This window comes from Ischnura elegans, chromosome X (genome assembly GCF_921293095.1).
Source record: "Ischnura elegans chromosome X, ioIscEleg1.1, whole genome shotgun sequence".
Classification (NCBI taxonomy): Eukaryota; Metazoa; Arthropoda; class Insecta; order Odonata; family Coenagrionidae; genus Ischnura; species Ischnura elegans.
This window is the reverse complement of record NC_060259.1, coordinates 36,056,797-36,080,109: the sequence shown is the minus strand read 5'-3', so window position 1 is coordinate 36,080,109 and position 23,313 is coordinate 36,056,797. Positions and strand designations below refer to the sequence as shown.

Below are 23,313 nucleotides of genomic sequence, written 5' to 3'. Positions count from 1 at the left end.
CTGATGGATGCAAGCATTGTTTTCCCGCCACCGCATGAGCGCGAGGACTCCAGTGACGGCGCCAAATTAGACGGCCGCTAAAACGGCTCTCCGCGCCAATCACTACCCGCCCTCGGCACCTTCCTCGAAGGAAAACCCATCGCTATCCCACCCCCACGCTCGCGAATCTCCATTGTCCGCCCGGGCACGTGAAATACCGTGACGACAGCCATCTCCAAAGCAACCGCTCCTCCTTCAATGCGCTCTCCTCTTTCCTCTGTTTCTCTCTCTTTGCTTCCATTGCCACCCCTGGCTTCCCGCACCTCCGTTCCCGCGCTTCCCCCATTTACGTCCCCGCGCGCGCGCTTGTGCTGTCGCCTGGCGGCCCGAGCCGCAAGCGCGAAGCCCGCGGAGAAGAGCGCGGATCAGTCGCTCAAAGTCCCCGCGCGGCGAAGACGTCCCAGAGACGAGGTCCTCGGATTCGGACGGGGAGCAGCATGCGTGGGCGCTGATTCGGGATCCTCTCTTGCGATGCGGGGAACAGGTAAGGGCGATGAGTGTGACGCTCTCTGGAGGCGAAACTGCAGTGGAAGGCTTTTTTCTTTCGTTTCCGAGGAATTTTGTCTTACGGAGGACGACGGGTGAATATAGGAGATTGATATAAGGTAAACTTAGTTTTATTCCACGCAGCCTATTAGAAATCAACTGGTAGATACCTCTTAAAGCGAATTCAAAAACTTTTATTATGAGTGTTTGCGAGGAATTTTGCGGTGTACCACTGATGAATATTGGAGATTGGAACAAAGTAAACTTAGTTTTATTCAGCGCTGCGCGTAAGAAATCGACAGGTTGATGAGTCTTAATGCGAATATTAAAAGGTAATTTTTGAGTATTTGCGAGGAATGTGGTCAGTGAACCACTAGTGAATATTTGAGATTGCAATTAGGTAAACTTAGTTTTATTCCGAGAAGTGGATTGGACATCGACAGGTTGATACCTCTTAAAGCGAGTATGAAATGGTAAATTGTGAGTATTTGCGAGGAAGTGCGTGAATTTACCACTAGTGAATATTCGTGATTGGAATAAGGTAAGCTTAGTTTTAATCCACGCAACGCATTATAAATCGACAGGATGATACCTCTCTAAAGGAATATGAAAAGGTAAATTGTGGGCTTTTACGAGGAATTTGGTCGGTGAACCACCACTGAATATTCTAGGGTCGAATGAGGTAAACTTAGTTTTATTCCGTGCGGCATATTCCGTCGTAAATCGATAAGTTGATACCTCTTAAAGCGAATATGAAAAGGTAAATTATTATTATTTTAAGACATCGTAACGCTATTTCTAGATAGGTAATGATGAGAAGGCGTCGCAATTGACGGAATTTCTTTAATATTATGAAATCTGACTTTATTTAAACTCTATCAGTATCGCACATACTCGACTTGAAAACCGAAGAACTAATTAGATCACTGCTCAGATTTTCAATCATTTATAACGGAGCAACTTGTATTTATCGGAAAAAAGAGTTATTAGAGCCACTCAGCGAAGCTTCAATGTTTCAATTGCGGTATAGATATGAATATTTCGGTTACAATTTTAAAACTCAATCCAATCTTTTACTATGTCACTCGAAGTCTCAGAATTTAACCTCCGAACGAATGTGATTGCAAATAAATTTAAATTCTTGGATATTAAAGTCCCAAAAGTAAATCCTTACTCTAAATGTAAGTTTATTGCACATAGCTCTTTTAGATATTGTAAGATAAGTAATTAAAATTTTTGTTTTCGCGAAAAAAATGTTTCTATATATATGTTTGTAGCAACAAGTTGAGGAAAAACTGCCTTATGATCATGAGTTGGAATAATCGTTTCCAACATCTGCTTCCAAAAGTTGGGATGTATTTTTTTCCGTCGAGGAGTTCGTAAATGATTCGAGTAGTCACGGGATTGGAACTTATGTAATAAGGCGATGCGGGAATCTTTTTCCCGTTCTCACATTAGTCTCGGAAATGATCCATCGGAAACGCACAGCTCCACGATGCGAGTTTTTAAGCTTCTGCCTCGGCCAAATTGGTTGAATATGAGCAGCGTCGGGAAATAGCATGAGGTGAAAGTATAAAAATGAGACGACGGTTGAGCTGTATTGAATCATTACTCCTGCATCCATGCTCGTGATGAATAAGTGTTCGAGTAGTTCCTTTTAAAAGGTGGACCCTCGCTCGTGAATAAGTGTTCTTACTTTTGTCAAAAATTCTCACAACTTTGGCAGTGAGTTTTGACAAAGTGAATTTGTGATTCCCACCATTTAGTAAAAATATGAATCCGACGAGGGACCAAACTTTTGTGAGAAAGACGTTTGTGCGAAAGGGAAAAATAAATGCATTTCAGTGAGAGGGTAAATTATTTAAGGAATTTTTTTATTTTAACTCAAGTAACGCTTATTTTAATTTACTTTGCATACCTACTTCTTGAAATTATTAGAAAACGGCAAACTTTTTTTAACTTAACTCTGCTTCAAAGGCATAAAAAATTGTAGACCACGGTACTTTTGATTGACTGTTGTTGCCAAAATTTGTGTAATTAATGATATAAAAGAAAATCTTTGCAATCAATTGGAACTTTTCCTGGCTCAAAGTTTGGCTACTTTTTCGGTATGCTCCCGATAGTGTTTACTTGCTGTCTAGAAATGATATTCAATGTAATGTAGACGCTTCGACCTTCAGGAAAATGCTTGCACTGGATTAATGAATTTTAAGTCAACGAATAAAACACCTCAATAAGTTTTTATTCCTTTGTGATTTTAGTTGTCAATGCTACGAATTATTCTGTACTAAAACCTGACCTTGTGCTTCTATATTGAGTGATTTACTTTAAAATGAATCTTCACGAAAATTCTTTACAACTACGTTGCTACATTCTTGGCAATTTCTCTGCTTGTCTGTCTTAAAGTATTCAACATTTCTTTGTTCTTGTAGCATAAATCCCAAACTTTTTTTATGATACCGGAGGACGCATAATTTTTACAAATTTAATATACTACATATTATCTCTTGACAGTTTACTTATGAGTTATTATAAAAAAGTTGAATAAATACGTAATTTCATTTGAAAATAGTTTTGGGAATGAAACAAAATGGGGCCGTATTAATTTGATCCCTGATTATCCCCCTATTACACGAGAAGTTCTTTTTAGTTATTTATGGTCTCACTGTAGTTTGTTATCTTTGTTAGGAAGTATTCTACTAAAAAATCTAAACTTGCAATTGTTCTGAGTAATTTATATTCAAAAATCTTAATACGCACAGTAAAACTACATATTGCTCCATTTTTGGCCATTTCTCTGCCTTCCTATCTCAGAGTATCCAAATTTTGCTTTTTCTTGTAGGAAAAGATTTGGGATTTATGCTACAAGATCAACAAATTTTGAATAATTTAATGCAGGAAAGCATAAATATGGCCAACAATTTAGCAAAGTAGTTCTAATGAACTTTGATGAAGATTTTTGATGTTAAGTCAAGTAAATGATGTTTCATAAAAATTTGAATGAATAAGACATTTAATTTAAAAATATATGTTGGGAATTAAATAAAATAAGTTCCTGTCACTTTCATCGCTAGTATTCACATGAGAGGTTAGTCACTTATGCTTTCACTATAGGACATTTTCACATTACAAAGCATCGGCACCTGGGAGGGAAGCCTTCGTTAAAGTTTTCTGCTCCATGACTCTTAGGGCTAAAGAGCAGTGAAGGCGTGGCTACTAAAGTCAAACAGAAGCCTCAGCAGTACTACCAAAGTTAGGCGTCATAAGTTATAAGCTGAAACCGCTACAAATATCCTTACACTGCTAACTTGCCTTTAAGGATCAAAATTCACGGATGTGTGAACTGTTCTATACCGATTATTCTACTTGAATAACCTTTGTAACACAAGCATTTTCGATATGATAGTTGAGAAATGTCGTTGATTAGCTGCCTTTAAGTTACACGGTATTATATGCTCTTGAAGTCCATTAATTGGATTAAGGTATGCAATACGACTGGAGTAATGGATAATCCTTTGGACAGGTTTTGAAATCTTCGAGTTGGTTTTTGAAGAAATTTAGGGCAATGTATTTAAAGAACTTCAATCACTGATCTCCATCCGTGAAGCAAGACTTCAATTTAAATTTGTTATCCCATACGTGGAGAGGAAGCTAAAACTCGCTCCTGGTTTCCTCGCCACAAAACTTTCTCCATTACGAAAACCCTTCATACGAACCAATACCATACCATCCCACCTGAATACTTCCTCATGTATTAGTCAACGTATGTATAAAATATCTATTCAGAACTTTGCAATCGAAGCAAGAGAAAAATAAGCAGTGTAGCATTCATTAACCTTCTTGCAAAATTAAACGAAAGTTCAAGTAAATTTTTCTAGGGGGCTACTTCATTGATATTTTACCTATGAGTCAAATTTTACGTTAAATGACCACCTCTAGACTGCTTTTTTGACATTTTCAACGGTACTTAGGATCTTTTTTTTGCAATGAATTTTATCTTATAAGGGGGTCTTGGTCAAATGCGTCTACAGGGAAATACTATCACCATTTTATCAACCGTATTTATATCGATCATTGTGAACATTGATTGGATCGCATATTGAGGTGTTAGCTGGAAAAATGTGAACATTTTGTTAACATTGAAGATTTACTTTTCCTTGGAAAATCCAATTTACAGACTCCATTCCAATTTGCTTCCTGAATACTATCCTCTTCTGCGTTTTTTGTCGTATCACCTGCAAGAGAATCTCATTCTTGAATTGTGGAATCAGTGCTCCCTTTTAAGTTCGACGGACTAATTAATTGGGTGAAAATAAAGAAAATTTACAACTAACACTAACCTTAAATAAAAATTTAGTTGCCATTTTAGCCAAGTTTGTGTCACAGCAAGCTATTAAAATCAAAATCGGCTAAGAAGTATCTCAATGAAACTAAAATTACGGTGCTTCAGTCAGACTGTTTTTATGTGAAAACGTACAGTAGAATGGTATTCGGTGGAGCCCTTACCTTCCGGCTCAAGTGTTCCCAGTTCTAATCCCGCGTAAAGTTCTCAGGCACACAAGGAAACATATATCATTGCAGTGCATCGTGGTCCACGAAAACGGACTCTCCCAATCCGTGAATGAGTGCTCTTCAAGCGTCTGTGGTTTTGTCTGGGGGGCTGGGATCAGCTCTTACCTCTCCTACCCAAGAGAACCTTCAAGTTGAAACACCGAGTGAGTGAGTGATTTCATAAAAGATTTTTCTTTTAATTTAATGTGTGTCTTCAGTAAGATGGCAAGAATGAGGATTTTTCATAAATTATATTTTTTATATTTTTAGGGATAAAGGGCTCTTCCTAATCGTTTTTTCTTAATTCGGCTAGTTTAAGCTCACGTCAGTGGTTAGTACCTTGTATAAACTACGGATATTTAATCGCTGATATAAAAAATTGGCCAACTTTTCACACACCTAACAAATACCAACCAGAGCTTGGGGGAAACATGACTCCTCGAGCCATTTCATGGCTCAGTTTATTTTTTTGCCAGCTTCTTTTTTTTAAAGTTACCCAAGAGTCCGCTATAACTCAAAACATTACTTTCGAAGTATTATTGTTATTACTACGTGAATGTAAAGCGATTTGGAGAGTAAATTTCCCGAAGAAAGGAATTAAAAATTAAAGTCAATTACAATCTTTGAGCCCGCAGCCAACCAAATCCTTGGGGAATACAAAAATCGCTAATGCACAAAGTCATCATGTCAAAGTTGGACATTTTCCGATTGCGATTAGATTAGATTAGTAGAATGCGATCCGTTAGCGATTCATATGCTAAAAGCATGGAAAAACAACTGACCATTTTAATTATATTATTTTGTCATATCTAAATATTCCTCGGAGAAAAGACAATGTCAATGTCATGTTCAAATCTTCGTTTCTTTATAAAACATAAATGTTTAGCTTTGTCCTGTGAGCCTTTGAATCTCGTAATGGATGCATGCATCAATATTGAGGGACAAGAGAGATGAATGGGAAGAAACACGAGGATTCTGTCAGGGATAAATTTGGTGCCTTGTTCCTCGCCCATGCTTGTCTGCTTGATTCACGGGAGAAGCGTTGTCGAATCAAATGGAAGCTTTGTTCTAGGAATCGTTTTGTTGCCACACGGATTCACTTCTCTCGTTCTCCTGTGTTTCTTTTTTCTTTCAATACACGTGCCTTATTGGTTACATTAGGTTTTCTTTAGAAATCGGGATACGGCTGCAACATTTTTAGGTTTGCTAAAAATACAATTTTAATCGGCATTGTGACTTATGTTCTGGTGAAAATCTTGTTGAGTAAAGTGGCGAATTGCAAATATTGCAGTGCAAAAATGCATCAAAGCGTGGTTAGTCTTAGCTTTAATATAGCCTGAGAAACGATGAGCTACCCCGAGAGGCTGATGCCTACACCAGATTTTGGTACTATTTTAGATTATTATACAAAGTGGGCTCACAACTACACGGAAATGTATTCTTACATGATTTTGGTTTCTTGGATATGATCCTTCTTTTCATATGGAGGTAGTACCAAGAGATAAAGGACATGTCGTGAAAATTCCAACATTCCATTTCTTACATTCTCCATCCCACCCACACGATTAGCTCTTGCGGCTTTTTCTTATTATTCTTTCAATAAGTCTGTGTCCCTGCATTATTTAACTCGTTAATGTATTTTAAGCACATTCACTCTTTCTAACCTAGAGCTTCTGGGAGACTATATATTACAAGACTTATCATTCTAAAAATGTGAAAATTTACTACTCAATCATAGTTATTGTGGTAGATACCTATTTTGCCATTAAACTTTACAGCACAAAAGATCACGCTACTTAAATCTTTCTGGAATAGCGCTAAAAATGTATAATTTCTTTATGCTAACAAGACGCAACACTAGGTTATAATGGTTCAAGCCCTACGTTGGTCCCGCGAATAATTGTTGCAGCATTTCGGAATATCTTATGAATGATAATCCAGCTTCGATGAGTCTAAATATTTTTGATGGTGTCATTCGTTATTACTCTAGGTATTGACCTTCAAATTAGCCATTATTACGAATAGGAAGTAGTAATCATGGCTAATTTGAAGCCACCATTCAGTACGCCCCATTAGCGGTTATTACGATTTGGAAATCTTAATGATGGGTAATAGAACATACTGAATACCGCATACATACCTACTGCGAAGTTGTATTGTTGGCTAATAGGGCATATTGAATGGTACCCACGATCCCTAGGGAATTAGCATTTTACAAATATTACATAAATTTTTAAAATACATTATAAAGTAGAGTGATGATATTGAATTCTTGCTAACCTCAGTGGTAGAGATTGTAAAAAATACACAGTAAAGGATATCGAATACTGGAATGTTCAGGAGCGCATTCAAGGTAGAGGCTCTAATTTGAGGTTCTGAAAAGTGCACTCTATCGCATTCCCCATATGAATAGATGACAATTATTACTCTTCAGTTTCACTTATACGTTACTTTGGGCAAAAAAATTAAATTATACTTAGATGTTTTTACAAGCAGTACGTGTGATAATGGGTCATATCATAGTTGGATCACTGGAAGCACTTACGCGTTGAAAGAAATGCTCTTTCATCTAACCACAGGAATGGTGATCCTTATAATATCCAATGCGCTGAAGTCGCAAATACGATTCTGCGAAAACCGCCAGGGAGCGGGGGAGTTTTGAGTTTCATAGGTGGATGGGAGACGAAGAGTGAAGGCCTGCGACCAATCGCCTAGTTCCTAGTTCAGAATTAACGCTACAGGATGCGGCCTGTCTCTTGCTTCTGTGGCATAATGTTGATTGGCTCTTTTTTGGAATTTTCTGAGTTAAAACCTGGAAAACCTATTGGCTCCATTATAAAAAAAACAGATTCCGCGATTTTGATAATGTGATTTATATGTAGAATTATGCTACCCAGGAGACACATTTAATTATTGTTTGATATATTGAAACTGAGGAGATTTCAAACAAATGGATAAATACACGATTTCTTTGCAAATATCGGATGAGACGGAAGTCGTCACTTATCGAAAAAATATTACATCCATACTTTCGCGCTATAAGTAAACAAGATGTGATAAAATTAATTATAGGGATGCCGTCCTTATGTAACAAAACATTTTGAAATTAAGCTTTCGTAACATCGGTCGACATTTCAATAAAAAGGAGAAAATTGCCTTTTAGATACATTATTCAACATAATGATGATACTATTGTCTAGTTTTTCTTAACTTTTGCGTAGTTTTAAATATAGTCGTAAAATTAGAGGGTATTTGCAGGAGAAGAGGCAGAAGTCAATTGATGATTTTTCTGCGCAGCGCTGTCTTAAACACTTAATTTGCCATAATCAATCAGGACTCTTGCAATTTTGGCTTTAGTTAAAGGGTTTTGAGGTGCTTCCACGGTTGATGGTAGATCTTATGTCATCTTCTGAGGTTTAAATAATACGGTTTACATTTGGAAACATACTACGCAGTAAACAAATTTTATGGTTTTTATATTATCAAACTGAGGAGAATAAAAAAAAAGGGTAAATAACTGGTTGTATTGTAAATAGCAGTTTGGGAAACACCATTTTTGGGAAAAAATAGCTTCCTATTGGTGAGTTTTTAGCTATTATCATGGCTAGGTGTTAATGCTGTTTTCAAACCTTTTGCATTTAGTTGTCTGAGTAATGCATTATCAGGGGAAGTTGAACAGAGTGATAAGGTAGTCAACGGTCGAGGGTACCTTATTTGTCATCGAGTCTTCTTAAATTACTGAAAACTGGAGCTTGATTAATATCCTCCGTATTTTGTAAACCCTCATCATGTTGGTGAAACTAATTTCCTCGTTTCGTTCCATTCTTCCGGCGCCAAAAGGGGGAAAACACTCGGTGGCTGTTAATTTCTTAAACGTTTCCGGTTGAAGTGTCTTGGGAAAAGAGATCTATAGAGTTTACTTTTATCCATGTTTAGGTAGGAGAAAATCATTCTCCCGTAGCAGCTCGTTTACTGCTTCATTTCACATCGGCTATTTTGGCTGTTGTTAAATTTCCTCTTCTTTACGATTTCTTGGCTAAAATTTGATTTTCTGGAAGCCACCTTGAGGGAAAAAGTTGAAAAGTAGCATCCTCGCCGTTTAAAAATAAATTATATTATTGTTTGATAGAGTTAAGAAGTTGCTGACGTCTTGAGATGGTAAAGTTCAACAAAGTCATCCGCAAGTGCAGTGAAGTGTGTAAGTTTCGAATTAGAATAAGTGATTTTGGGTACACGAAATATGTGCTTGATTAATTAGACTGCTAGGAAAACGTGAAATACGGGCGAATCAGCATTGAGTGTATGTAAAAGTGATTATGTGTCGTGAATCCATCTCTGGCAGATAACCCTACATTAAAATTTATTATAAAGTCAAACTGAAGTTGCTTATTACAATCCTTCCTCGTTATTAAATTTTTAGGCGAACTATCTTAATATTAGACGAATTCATTTGAGTAATACATTATGTGGCGATTTTTGTAAATCTACACTTAGTTAAATTATCGACTCTATTGCCCTTGGCGGATCAAACTAAGCTGTTAGTATTTCCAAATTTCAGGAGGTTGTAAATTGCTAGAATGACCATTGTTATGACCAAAATAAATTCATGGGAATTCAGAATCTAGTCTAAAACCACATAAAATAACGTAGTCAAAGAATTTTGTGCGAAGCTTTGCGTAACTTAAACAACTGAAAAAATGCAGTGTAATTACTCTAAAACATCAATGAATTTAACGGCTAGTTAAATTTTTAATGCGTTATTTTTTTCTTTCCTTCATTATCATTAACTTTATTTTCATCGCATTGAAATATCAAACTTATCAATGTTTCAATGAAGGAATGTGGAAGTCTAACGAAAACTGTTTATTAATAATTTCCCACCATTTACTTCAGCCTTAATATTTGGTGTGGTAACTCAAAACTACGGCATTTGTTACCTAAATGTCTCTCCACGTATCCATTTTTTAGATTTATTAGAAATAGCCCATTTTAAATTTTATTTAAGGGCGAAAAAGAAATTTTTACACCTGCTACGAACGAGGAAAATTTTGTATTACCATTACATTTATAGGTAAAAAATGTAAAAATGTATTCATCAGCAAAAACAGCTTTGCAAAAAATTTAAAACATTAACTTTTGAAATAGGAAATTTTTAGTTAAATGCAATATTTTTCCAGGGTTTAATCGAACACAACTAGTTTCGTTGTTACAATAACATTATGAAGTGCAATTGATAATGTTGTTGTTGCAACGAATCCCGATCTAATAATTCTTGTGAAAATATTGTACTATTTCATTTAAATAGTATTAACAACTTCCACCATATCGTGCGACATGCCATACAAGATACGGAATTATTGCCAATTTCATTTATAAATATTTAGGTGTAGAATCGTCTTATTTGTTAGCCACGCATGTATTCAACTACTTTTTTTCAATGATTTTAGGCACTTAATTTTGGTAGGCCATAAAATGAATGAAATAAGGCCTTAAATGGAAAAGGAGGTCAAAATGACTGCTATTCCTCAAGAACTTGGAGGTAGAAGGAAAGGTTCATCGGTTTAATGTGATCGCTTTGGTGCACGCACTTGTCTCTGTTATATAATGGCCGCCTTATGAGGACGCATCACTCCCGCTAAGGCGATGTATATCGTGGGGCATTCTTTGATTAGAATTAGGTTATTGGAACTAGGTTTCAACGTGACCTCAATCAAATATTTAGTGAGAGTGAGCGAATTTTAATCTTCGAAATTAAAATCTCGAATTATGTAAAGCGTATTTAAATTATGTATGAAATTCCAAGCTGAAATAACTAATTGGCAGAATTATTCAATGGAGATTATGGATCTATTAAAAGCAAGCTCGATTATTATTAGTCTCCCGGAGATAATTATTGGTAATTCTATCTGAAAATTGTGATCGTCTTGTAAACAATGCACGGTGATTTTCATCGTATTGGAATATAAAATTTGCCAATATATGTGAATTAATTCTCTTCGCCATGCCTGCAGCAAGCATTGGGAAATGATTAATGCATGCATTGTTTAGCTTTGTCAACACGTTATTGCGTGTAATACTAATATTAAAATTCAATTAAACACCTCAGCACCTCGGGAAAAATATTTATGTTAGAGATATATGATATATTGATTAGTTTTTATGCCGCCGATCTCTGAAAATTTCAAGACGAAATCATAAATATTTACCAATAGATTCGTCATGAACAAATATCTTTTGAATGGTAGTGATACATATTTTCAAAACTCAATTGAGTAGAGGAATATCGAGGAATCTGGTGCAATGGCAGCTAAGGTAATCCGTGGCTGAACGCATAGGTGTTTTTTCTACCAAGGGACATTCGAAGGTCGCTGAAATAAGTCTACTTGCAGCAAGTATGCTTTGCACTCATGAGTCACGAAGTGTTGCATTTCTCATAATCTCTTAGTTTTATAGCTAGATACGTGCACAGATATTGAGATGACCAGGATTCGAACGTGGATCCCATAATATTGGGGATTTCATTCTATACTCGTGTGTATTCACTGACTTCCGGCTGCAATTAGCTTTGAAAGAAAAAGAAGTGGCGTCTTTACTGGAAAAAACTTGATATGTTTAAATTTGTTGTTGTCGATCGCCTTTATCGATCCAGGTAGGATTTGTCGATCCAGGGTCGGATTCAAATCAAATGAAATGGACCTTGGCAAGCTTTTTGTTCGTAATTATACACGCAAATTGTGTGTCATATGATGGGTGAGTATATTTTTTGGGATGCTCGGACGCTGTGTGGAATCGTGGAGATCGATTAGGGGCGCTGATTTGAGGTAGCTGTACAGAGTTTATAAATCTGATACTGGCTAATAATCGATTCCCATCCATTCTTGAAATATTTGTTCGATGTTATTGAAACGAATATGCTTTTTAAGTTTGCTCATGTTTCATTTACGCAAAAATGATGCTTACACATTTAAGTGTACCAGGTTAAAGTGATTTTTACGTATTTGTATGTAAAAATCCGTTTTACCCTGATAGCGGTGAAGATTTGTTGAAACAGGTTCGGAGCAAACAAATGTCTCGGAAGAATTCAATGAGTATATCTTTATTTCAATTATTGAGTTTATCTGCGGCCGTGACAATACAAATAATCGGTCTTGTTTTCTGTCTTTTTGATTGATTTTGTGATGCTAGTCCCTCTATAAGAAGAGTTACCTAAATAAAGTTTAAAACTCAGGGCCTTATTTGTGAAAATCCAGTTTGACCGAAACGGAAATTTTTAAGATTCTGCTTGAATTTTTTCTTCATTCATTCCTGGGTTTAAATCAGTTCTTCCGTTTTACCTTGTTGTTTGTTTATTCCTATTTGTTACTCTAAACATTTATTAAATTGCGTTCCAACAAGCATAAAAATATTTTGATTAATAATTGGTACTTTATCATTCAAGATACCTTAAAGAGAGTAATGATCTACGAAGATATCGTATTGACCACAATTTTTTATAATAGCTTATTTCACGTTCTTCAATTGGTACATAATCATCACCAGGTACCTGATGATGATTTTTTGACAATCGAAACACGTGTAGTAAGGTGTTACAATAAAATTTGTGGCCTACTTGATATCTTCATTGATCACTAGCTATATTTTTCAACGAAATCTCTCCGCAAAAAGATGACTATATTAAAAAAGAGCAAATTTAAATGTTGTCACACATTCAGTACTTTGTCAGCGTTCGGTTTCTTTTTCAGATCCGCCCCTCTATTACTTCAAACCTACTCTATCCCATGAATCCTGACGACGAATTTACCCCCAGCTGACTGTCTGCAAGCGGTGAACCGGGTGGCGCTGGTTAAAGTTCTGAAAGTCCTCGTGCGAAAGTCAAAGTTGAACTTTCCATCCATCATCAGACCACGACTCTTTGCGACCTTTCACTTTTCTGCCTTCATCGTCTTTAAAGCATGTTTTCATATGTTTTTTGCTGCATATAGGTAATTCTTCATGCGAAGGATAGTTTGTACTCTATGAATTTTGATAAATTCTCCCTCGTCAAATTTTCTCCGCATCACACACAAGATATAATGTGTTCTCTTTCGAGGCTAAGACCATATTTGCGGTTAATTATTTTAGGTTTAAATAGGTCATTAAATTTTTACTTAAAGTGCTTATAAATCGTAAGTATTTGGCAGTGTTTTAGCTGCATAATGAGTGGATCTTATCTTCTAACATCAAACTATATTTACTTTATTTTAAGACACATAGACTGCCTTTAGGATGGCATCAAATTTGGAATGATTAACCGTCTTGAACTGTAGTCCTATATGCTGTTTATTTTTCCTGCTATCAAAGTCAGATACCATTTCAAATCTGATTTAAAAAATATTAATCCTTAATGGCGGGGCGGGACTGTTCTGTTTTTTATTTTCTTCCTGATTGGAGCCTCTTCACTATCAATCCAAATAATCATCATAGTTGGTAATATTTTTTTATAAGTGGGTAATAATTCCGTGTTGCTACCTATACGAATCCAATACCAATATAGAGTAACGGAAATATAGTTCAGAAAAGTATTAGAATTTGAATAGGAAATTTACATGGCCACACCGAGAGCAATAAAATAATAATCAAAATGAGGAGTATATAAACGAGAGATCCCATTGAGGTAAGCAGTAATTATTTTTGTTCCATTCAATTATTCTTTTTCTAATGATTTTCATTCACCGACAAATAGTAATATGCTTGATGCTCTATGTGCTATCTCAATCGGAGATAAAATGTTACACTTCGGGGGAAAACCTACGCTTCCACAGGCAACGGAAAGCTTACAATAAAAGTTGCAACTACTTCTAGAAATGGGTCATTAATCTTGAAGACTGAGAAATACTCTCGTGCAATTTTCAAGGCTAGGACCTGGACTCATTATATATGTGGAGCAAAGAAACTAGGGTATTCATTCGGATCCCTAAGGGCATTTAAAAAAATCTTTAGCCATTCAGCTCGCGTCGCTTTTGGACAGAGGGTTGAGATGTAAGCAAGAATGGCAAATCTGGAGACACACATACGGAATAAAGTGATGCATACGTCACGAGTGCGGACACAGATTTGAATAAAATCCGTGGAATTTAGTCGAGATGATTTATGTCGATGGCTGCGTATCGGAAAATCAGAACGAGCGCAAGGCAAGGGAATGTTTCTCGCGTTATACGGGCGGCTTTTAAATCTGTAATTCATGGCAAGCGGCGAGTGTCAGTGACTGCCATGTATTTCCGGTATCGCACGTTTCAAATCGAATTTATTTCAGCTGTGATTTAAAACCACAACGGATCGCTAAAAGGCAAAAATAAGTCATTGACTGACGAAAGTCATGGTGACATTGAGAATATTTGATATTTTTTTTTCATATCCGCTTACAGAAATCGGCAGAAATAGGACAGGTATATATTATTAGCTTTCGTCGAAAATGAAGCCATTTCTCCAGCACATTGTCCGTCAAAGATTAGGTTGAAAGAAATCATTAATATCCAGAGTGAATGACCCTCCGTAAAAAAAATAAGACAGGTATATTCGTCGAAAATGAAGCTAATTCTCCAAAATATTGTCCGTCGACGAGTAGCTTGAAAAGCTAATATACAGAGTAACTGACCCTTGGTTAAAAAAAAACAGGAATATTCGTCGAAAATGATGGAATTACTCCAAAATATTCTCCGGCAATGAGTAGCAAGAAAGACAACACTAATTTCTAGAGTTACTAGCCCGATCTTTAAAGACGAAGTCACTTGTGTATCAATGCTTTTCTACTTCTTTTCAATGGTTATGCAACGAAGTAATTTGACTTTACGTTTCCAGCCGTACCGTGAGAAAGGGAATTTTCAACCGTCGCCATTAATGCTTTCATGGAATTAACTTGACGATTTGATTTTTAAAGGCCAATGCAGAGTGTGTCTTTCGTTTGCATTTCATTTGGAGAGAATTTTGAAAGCGGGAGCAGATCTCGGGCGGTGAATGAGCCCGCCCCGCGTATAATTTGAAATAACACAAGCAACAGGAGTGGCTGGTGACTTACAGCTCTTTCACCGAATTCGCTTTTTCACCAGCTTTTTCCAGATGACGCATTGAAATTGGTTTTCACTTGGTCTAAAAAAAATTTAGTTGATGGCCTTAAACTCTGTCAACTGTGTCCGTTTAATCCCAATAAGTTTAAATTATTTTGGTAACATGTGTCCACGCTAAAAATTGTACGGAGCTATTATTACGTAGTTTGCTTATGGGTAATTAGTATTTTTAATTCGAATTAATTGGGCCAGGAGAAACTTGGAGGAATTGGCTTAGTATTTTTAACATATTTGAAATCGAAAACTTCTCAATTTCATTAAAAAGTGTTAGCGATAAGTTTGTACAAATTAGGTAATCCTTAGGGAGGTAAACATACAATTATATATTTTAAAAAATGCTTCTAAGTCTCAAATTTGAAATAATAAAGTTTTTGCTTTAGTTTTTTATTTAAAAATCATTTTATTTTTTGTTTAATTATTAATGAGGGGCGTATAAATAATATGGATTTTAAGTGAAAATAGCTTTTGAACCAATGCCCGAAATCTTAAGCTTTGGAAGAGAAAACGCATGAAATTGTATTGCTCAATAATGGTTTTACAAGGAGGTATCGAGATTTGAGAAAGGTTTAAAAAAAAACCTTCTCTGAAAAGTACTATAATTCTTTGAGCAAGGAAAGAGTCCTAGGTTTGTGTATATCTCGCTCCATATAGCTCTGATATTTCATAATATCCCCGTCTCGTATCGTTTTTCATGGCCTGTCTGTTAAAGGCACCGCAGTATAGGGTGTAATGAGGTGTCGTGTCACTTTATATTAAATTCAAAATGATATTTGTTGAAGGACCCTTCTTTTCCTAACCCTGAAACTTTCTGCTGCCTCACGTTACTCATGCATTTGGGATTATGCAAATATACATATTTCATAACTGACCTCTTAGTGATTTATGGTCTATCCTGCTATTGTAGTTCTGACGTTATGATAAGCAGTTTGGAGCTTAAACTTGGGCCACGGTGAAAGTTGTACCCTTGGTGAAATATTCTCTCGAGCTACGAACCCTGAAGAATCTCTGCTGTGCATATTGGTAAAGTATGTCAAAAAATGTCTTAACCGATTAGGTTAGAATCTGTAACATTTTAGGTACATTACTTCTTGAGCATACTATATAATGGCTCATGATGGTGTCTTTTTATGTGCCCTTATAAAATGTTTTGGCAAAGAGTAATCCCATAATGATGAAAAACGAATCATGGTGGTAATGAGAGTTGAAAACTACGAGGTAAACTTCTGTACTTTGCTACCTCCTACATTTTAAACCAGAATTTTTGTCACATTCGAATTATCTTGAATGTTATTCTTTCACAAAGCGTATGATTTGAAGAGTTATTTTCGTTGCTAACTCCATGCAGTTAACTTAAGTTTAGAGATGGATATTGGAAAGAAGTCATAATTAGAGAAATGCGTGAAGGGAGACAGCTAATGAAAGTTATGATTGGTACGGCATGTACCAACTGACCGTTGGGTGTAAACAGAATTAACTGTCGGGAGAGCATTCCGGCCGTCTGGTTGCCGTGCCGACCGTTCGTAATGGGTTTCGTGCTTAACGGGACGAGTACCTTGCCCTCGGCCGGCATTCTTCGGTTACGGGTTACTGAAGTTAAACCCACACCGTAACCTTAAAAATTGTTAAAAATTGCTCGTAACTGAAATGATAATAAAATTACACCTGAGGAAATAATTGAAAGGTAAGAATATAAAGTTTTAAGAACAGACAAATAATGACAAGGATCTACTTTTTATGACCTGAATATTTCATGATGATAACGTAAGTTTTTGGGGATCGGGTTGGTGTGGTGGCTAGAAGGTAGGCTTCTCACTCCGTGGGCTCGGATTCAAATCTCGCTGGTGGCAGATAATTTTCCGAGACTGACCCATTCCTGCTTGAATGTTGTGTGGAGGACATTTCAAGCGAAACAATTCAGCTGTCGGATGGGACGTCGCGCTTAAATTTGACGTGAAATATCGTCATTGGCGCCTTTCGTTAAGAATAGGCTAATCCGAGGCCGGTTCTCTTTCAATTCTTTCTTCCATACCCTTCCCTTGGCGCAAATGATCTCAGCTGTCGGTCGACCATTCCATACGTGAGTTTTAAGTAATAAATCCGTTTCCAAAAAAGACCCCACGAGAGGTAGTGCCTTGTCTACACTACAGACTTAACTTAAGTGACTTCACTTAAATATAATCTTAAATGTGGTGCGGTAGCTACACTTGAGCTTTAAGTCGACTTCAGCACCGTGATTGTCTATATCGGGAAACAGTTATGTTGACAGATGAAGGTCTACGAGAGCAATTAGTGATTCTTTGATCCAAAGTGACTGTTATTTGAAATAAACTTCCAAACTCCGTGAATTAACCATTTTGGATTTAGAAGGTTAAAAGGAAAGACCGATTTCAGTTGCTGAGGGAACGCTATATTGCGAGAGGTGATGGAGCCAGAGGAATTTAGAATTACTAAGCGTGACTTCGTGGAATGACATATTCATAACGTAAACGAAAATACTTATTGTTAGTCAAATTCCACTGCTTTATTAAAACCATTGATGTTAAATTTCAATCTTTAATTCCTCCCACGTCCAATGAAATCGCCATATCTTATTCCCCTCGGCATCCCTAGGACTAAAATTGAAGCCCTATGCAATGGTTTCAATAACAGTGTGTGGGATGTTACTGAGTGCATTTGTTTATTTATTTTCGATTATGACACAATGGAAAATTAACTGTTTCACCGGATCCTCTGCCGTTGTCTCATTGTCAGTCTTAAAATTCCTTAAAACGTTTCTAAGTTTTATAAATCGAGTTTCACCGTGAGCAACAGGCATAGCAATTAGTTTTCATGGAAATAAAACCAACAGTAAGATAAGAAACTCCACAAAATTAATTCGTCGATTTAATAACCCCGGAACTAGAAATTAACTAACGAAATAGAACGCTCAATAACCACATCATAGAATACAGCACAATTTAGAACATAATCAGCAGGATGATTCAGGAGTGAGATGGGTATTATGTGCCATTTACAACACTTGAAGAGCTTCAACCGTGCGGAAACAGTTGCCTACGCAATTTAAGTTGGGTTCTAAGATGACTTAAGTGGAGGTGTACTTAAATGAAGCTGGTGACACCTACACTACCACCTTAAATAGAGAACCAACTTAAGTAGTCACTAAAGTTACTAGTGTAGACCCGGCATAGGTGTACATATTCTTAACCGACGCACTCATCCGATGCCAGTGTAGAACATCTGGCAGCGTTGAAGTTATTTTAAAGTGGCGCAATTTTTGAGCAAGGAAACAAATCTGAGTTTAGCAATGAGATCGTTCACTCATATACTAAAACACAATGCATTTAAAATATTCGGTTGAGAGATGTAAAAATAATTGGCTACGAAAAGAAGTTTTATTGTAGCGAACAGTAAAATGGCAGCCTACTTTTCACGAGTTGGTGACGTCACTAGTATTTTTAGTTTTTTGGTTCATTAACTCGATCAGGGAGAACGTTTTACAGAGGGAAGGAATCGCTCAATTTATTTTTAATAACAACGAACCGATTTAGGGAGATTGGATGAGAAGTAGAGTGACTAAAAAACAGTGAAACGATCAGCATGTGCTCGTGACGTCATTAACTCGTCTGCAAAAGAGCTAATACCGTCGATTTTTTACTGAAGAAAGCTTGTGAAGTAAGCAACGGATAGAAAAACAGAAAAATTACGGTCTCCCATTCTTTCTAACCCTATTTCAGTCGAAAAAAAAAAATTAGGTGAACGAGCCCATTCCAATTATTTGACTGCATTATTGACAATTATCATATTTGCTCTTTCACATTCCCAAGGTCTATCAAAACCATCCGTTGACACGTTTAAAGCTAACACACAGTTCCTACGAAATATTCCTCCATCTTCTCGATATACGATTATGAGACTGTAAGATTCAGTTTTGTAAAGGCCGTGTGTCACGTGTGGAATCACCGGAGGGCTTATGTCTGCGATATTCGTGGCCAACTTTGATATTCGTCATATGACTTCAATGAATTTAAATGCCTCCTGATGATCCTCGCCGCGAGTTTGAGGAGACTTTTATCCTTTTTAATCGCTAAAGCCGTCTTGCGTGAGCCATACGAGTTGCTCATTTAGTCTCAGAATTCCTTTCCACGCATGCTGGCCATTCTGATTGCCATACGCTCACTCCCCCTTCCCCCAACCTCCTCGTACACACTTTGCCCGTCTCTTCTGCGCACTTGACGGCCTAAGCCACCAATATTACAGTAGAAGATTCTCTAGTCAACCGCTATATGTATTGTCAATTACCTCACATTCAAATGATATGATAAAAATTTTAATTCTTTTTTCTATTTCCGTCTACAAGCGTCGCTGACAGCAAAGAGATCCGAATTCAATGAGAAAATAGCCATAATTCTCTCTCCCAAATCTACTATACCAAAATTTATATTCGAGATGGTACAATAACTTTTCCACTGCTGTTCCTTAAAGAAACAAATGCTTTTCTACAAATATTTTTAATAAATGGATCGCTTCACACTCCTCGCTGTGGGCTATTGTGAACACCTATGAAAATACTGCCCTAATAAAAAGTTTAAAGACAAGTCAAGGTTCTACGGGACGGTTTGAGACTTCCTCAATGTAGTCTCCGCAGCGTAAGCTTCCACTAGTACTGTATGAATGCGAGAATGAACGCAAAAATACACCGTATAAATCACCCAGCTTGAGCAGAATATGGAGAAAACGAATGGAAAAAACAAATACATGATAAAAACCGTGGTTATTTTCTAATTAGATTCCAATAGTTTTACATTTTTTTCTGTTACATTGCAACCGTTCACAAAAATGTGCATGAATTTGGGAAATGGTATATTGTGTTACCGTGCCTTTTCGTCGTTCCAGATCACTCAATTATTTTTAGTGAGCTGTAGGATTTAATTTGTCCCTGTTGTATAAATTTTATTCTAATTCATTATTATTAAATATTTTTAGCTGCAATACGGCCTGCTATAATCTAAAAAGGTAGGCCTATTTTTTGTACTGCTACTGTACAAGTGTACTGCTATTGAAGAATTGGAGCTGGTATATTAAAATAAAACCACCGTGATAGATTAGCATCATCATGAGAAGATTTAACAAATACAGATGTCACTAAAACATGAAGTGCGGTGCTACGTGAAAATTTTGAAACTTTTCCCATGATCACAATCATAAAACGCTGATTACACAATTATATACATACCTTTTCTTTAATTTGTGCATAAATTCTCTCTACTCTTTTCAAATGAAATTTGCATGGTAATATAATAACTTCCATCAGTTTTCATTTCATTTTTCTTAGTCAAATTTGCAGGCGATTGCACACTATTACCTTTAAAAACCTGCTACTTGCGTTCTCTGTCATGCATAAGACTTATAATCATGTCTGACAGTCGGAATTTTCCGCTCATCGCAAAAAATCTCTGATCTCTGTACATTCTTTTTTCTTAAACATTCCCAACGCACGTACTCACCCCGTCTCGGGCCGTAATAAACTCTTCGCATTCCTTTTTCTTAATATCTTTACTCTATTTCATCGCCCATGGCTCTTTCTTTTTGTAAACACCTTTATTGATAACGCGATTCCATCTCTCATATCCTCACTACTGCGTCCATTTTCGTCAAAATGCTGCCCAACCGACTAAATTTCTCCACCCCGTATGTTTTACGACCAACTCCTGCGTTTTTTTTTGCGGTAAAAGCTTTTCTGTTTCTCGCTGTTTCAGCTTCATTCCAAGATGTATTACAATGGTTTTGCAATGTGACCAGCAATAACTGTATGCCCTCAGGATACTTACTGACCTTCCCTGCAATCACGGCGCCTTTATAGTTCCATATTCCCCCTCTACTACTGCACCTAATTCCGGTGATTCTTCCGTACCACTCCTAAAGCGTATATATGTACGTTTTAAAGAGTATAGACTTCCCTTGGGAAATAGTCGGTGGAATATCGCAGGTGAAGAGGGCTTTCTACAAAAGAAGAATCCACTTACAGATGAAAATACAAGCATAGAAGTAAGGAAGCAATTCATCAGATTCTACATATGGAGTGTGTGTCTCTATGGAAGCGAGGCTTGGACGTTGAAAGCCGCAGAGAAGTCAAAAGTGGAAGCATTCGAAATGTGGTGCAACCGGAGAATGATGAAGATAAAATGGATTGACCGTGTTAGTAGCGAGGAAGTGCTAAGAAGAGTGGGGAAAAAAGAATCTTCCTAAAAACCTTAAGTAGAAGGTAGGACTACTTAGTTGGCCACATATTGAGGAATGATGCCTTGATGAAGACAATCGTTGAAGGACAAGAGGAAGAGAAAAAAGGCAAGGGATGGCCCCGAATGGGTTACATAGGACAGGTTATACAGGTTGTAAAAGAGAAAAAAATACGTTGCTATAAAAAGGTTAGCGGATAGAAGAGAGATGGAGAGCTGCGTCAAACCAATCTTAGGATAGTTGACTAATGATGGAGCGACTTCCCTCGAAGTCTTTGTCATTAGTCCGCATTCCGCGACTCCCACTTGATCTGCTCACGCAAAAAAAAACTATTCTTCTTCTACCCTTCTCCACGCATTCTTTCAGAAAGAATTCTGGAATGTCAAACCTCATCGAAAACTTGGGAAATGTCGCTGCTTTGATGTGATTCGAGAAACATGCGTTTGGAATGTGTTCCGCTGTTTCGGATATTATCTTGGCTCCTCATAACTTTTTGAATCGTGAAAGTTGAGGAGACGCATTTTATCCGCTTAACCGGTCTTTTTTATATCGTATTTCTTATTGAAAACTCAAGGTATCATGTTGTAGTTTGGATATCATATAGAATATCATGAAATTTATGAAACTTTGTAATTCTACATAAATAATGCATTCGCAAAAAATTTGTATGTATTAAGAATGACGAAGTTTCTTACATTTCATCTTGTAAAGTCGATATAATGATGTCGCGCCCGATGCTACGAATGGTATCTTAGAGAATATCAGAATTTTCCAGTACTCTTATACGAAAGTTTTACCTCGTTAATTTCTTCGAGGCAAACTTTTCATTCTTGAGATCCAGCATATGATAACAATGGTCTACTCTCTACACCTGGAGCATTTCAAGATGATAGCCTCAGGTTTATTGAAGCAATGTGACATAGATAAAAGATAAGATATCGATCGACTGGGATTGATGCGACATCTCGTTTGTCTCTCCGAACAATGGTTAGGTAGTTCCTTGAGGTTCTTTTGTTCGAGTATATATTTTGGCCAGGATATTGTCTCTGTAGTCAGAATCAGGGCTGGCCATTTGAGGGTGGCATTGAAACATTTGAAGTAGCCTCTAATTCAGACGCGTTTGGTAGTTCTAAAGATTTTTTCCATATGCTGAATCAATAACTAGTATCTTAATTGATACATGGCACGATGTGGTGGAAGTTCTAAATATTAGTTAAATGAAGCATTACAATACTTCCATAGGATTTTCACAGCACGGTAAAATGCTGTGGAAATATTCCAATGTTTTACTTCACCAATAACAAGAAACCAGCGTTCATAAGAGGGAAGTGACGGAATGTGAATCCGTTTTTGCCTAAAGTTGTTCAAAGACATTTTGCTGTCTCAATTTGACAATGTTTCATGAGCTTGTTACTTATTAAATCCTAGACGCTGGATTAACCGTTTCGTAAGATTTGTCGTAAAAGTTTCCCCTTCATAAGCTGCAGCGGTTACACAAGGATTTTTAGTGTTCACCTATTGCCCACCTTATGTTTATTTGCGTGATTAAAATTTAGCAATATATAATAATAAACGAAAGTAACATCTAGGGACTGCTGGAACATCCATGAAAAAGGTAATGCCTTGCTCCTATGCACTCAAATCTGATTCTGGAAAATGAAGTTGAAAAATTGCACTGAATTGGCGAGTAAATCAGGATTTACTCAGGTTTAACGCATTGGCAGGGCAACAAATGATATTAAATTGGAATCATTAGAGGTTAGTAATATTTAAATTTTATCATGTATAATACATATTGAGGTTTGGAGTACAGTGATCCTTTTCCGGTGCATATTAGTATTTTTAACCGTGAATCTAATATGTATAGTTTCCGGCCGTATTCATTCATTCATCAGTT

At 36.7% G+C, this 23,313-nt stretch overlaps 1 protein-coding gene across 1 annotated transcript in view; it reads left to right on the top strand.

Moving 5' to 3' along the window:
• Positions 1-420: 420 nt before the first annotated feature.
• Positions 421-23,313, top strand: part of LOC124171563 (neuropeptide CCHamide-1 receptor-like) — a 289,746-nt gene continuing 266,853 nt past the window's right edge. Inside the window, exon 1 of the mRNA XM_046550735.1 lies at positions 421-523. The gene's annotated coding sequence lies outside the window, so the exon portion shown is untranslated. The remainder of the gene's footprint in view (positions 524-23,313) is intronic.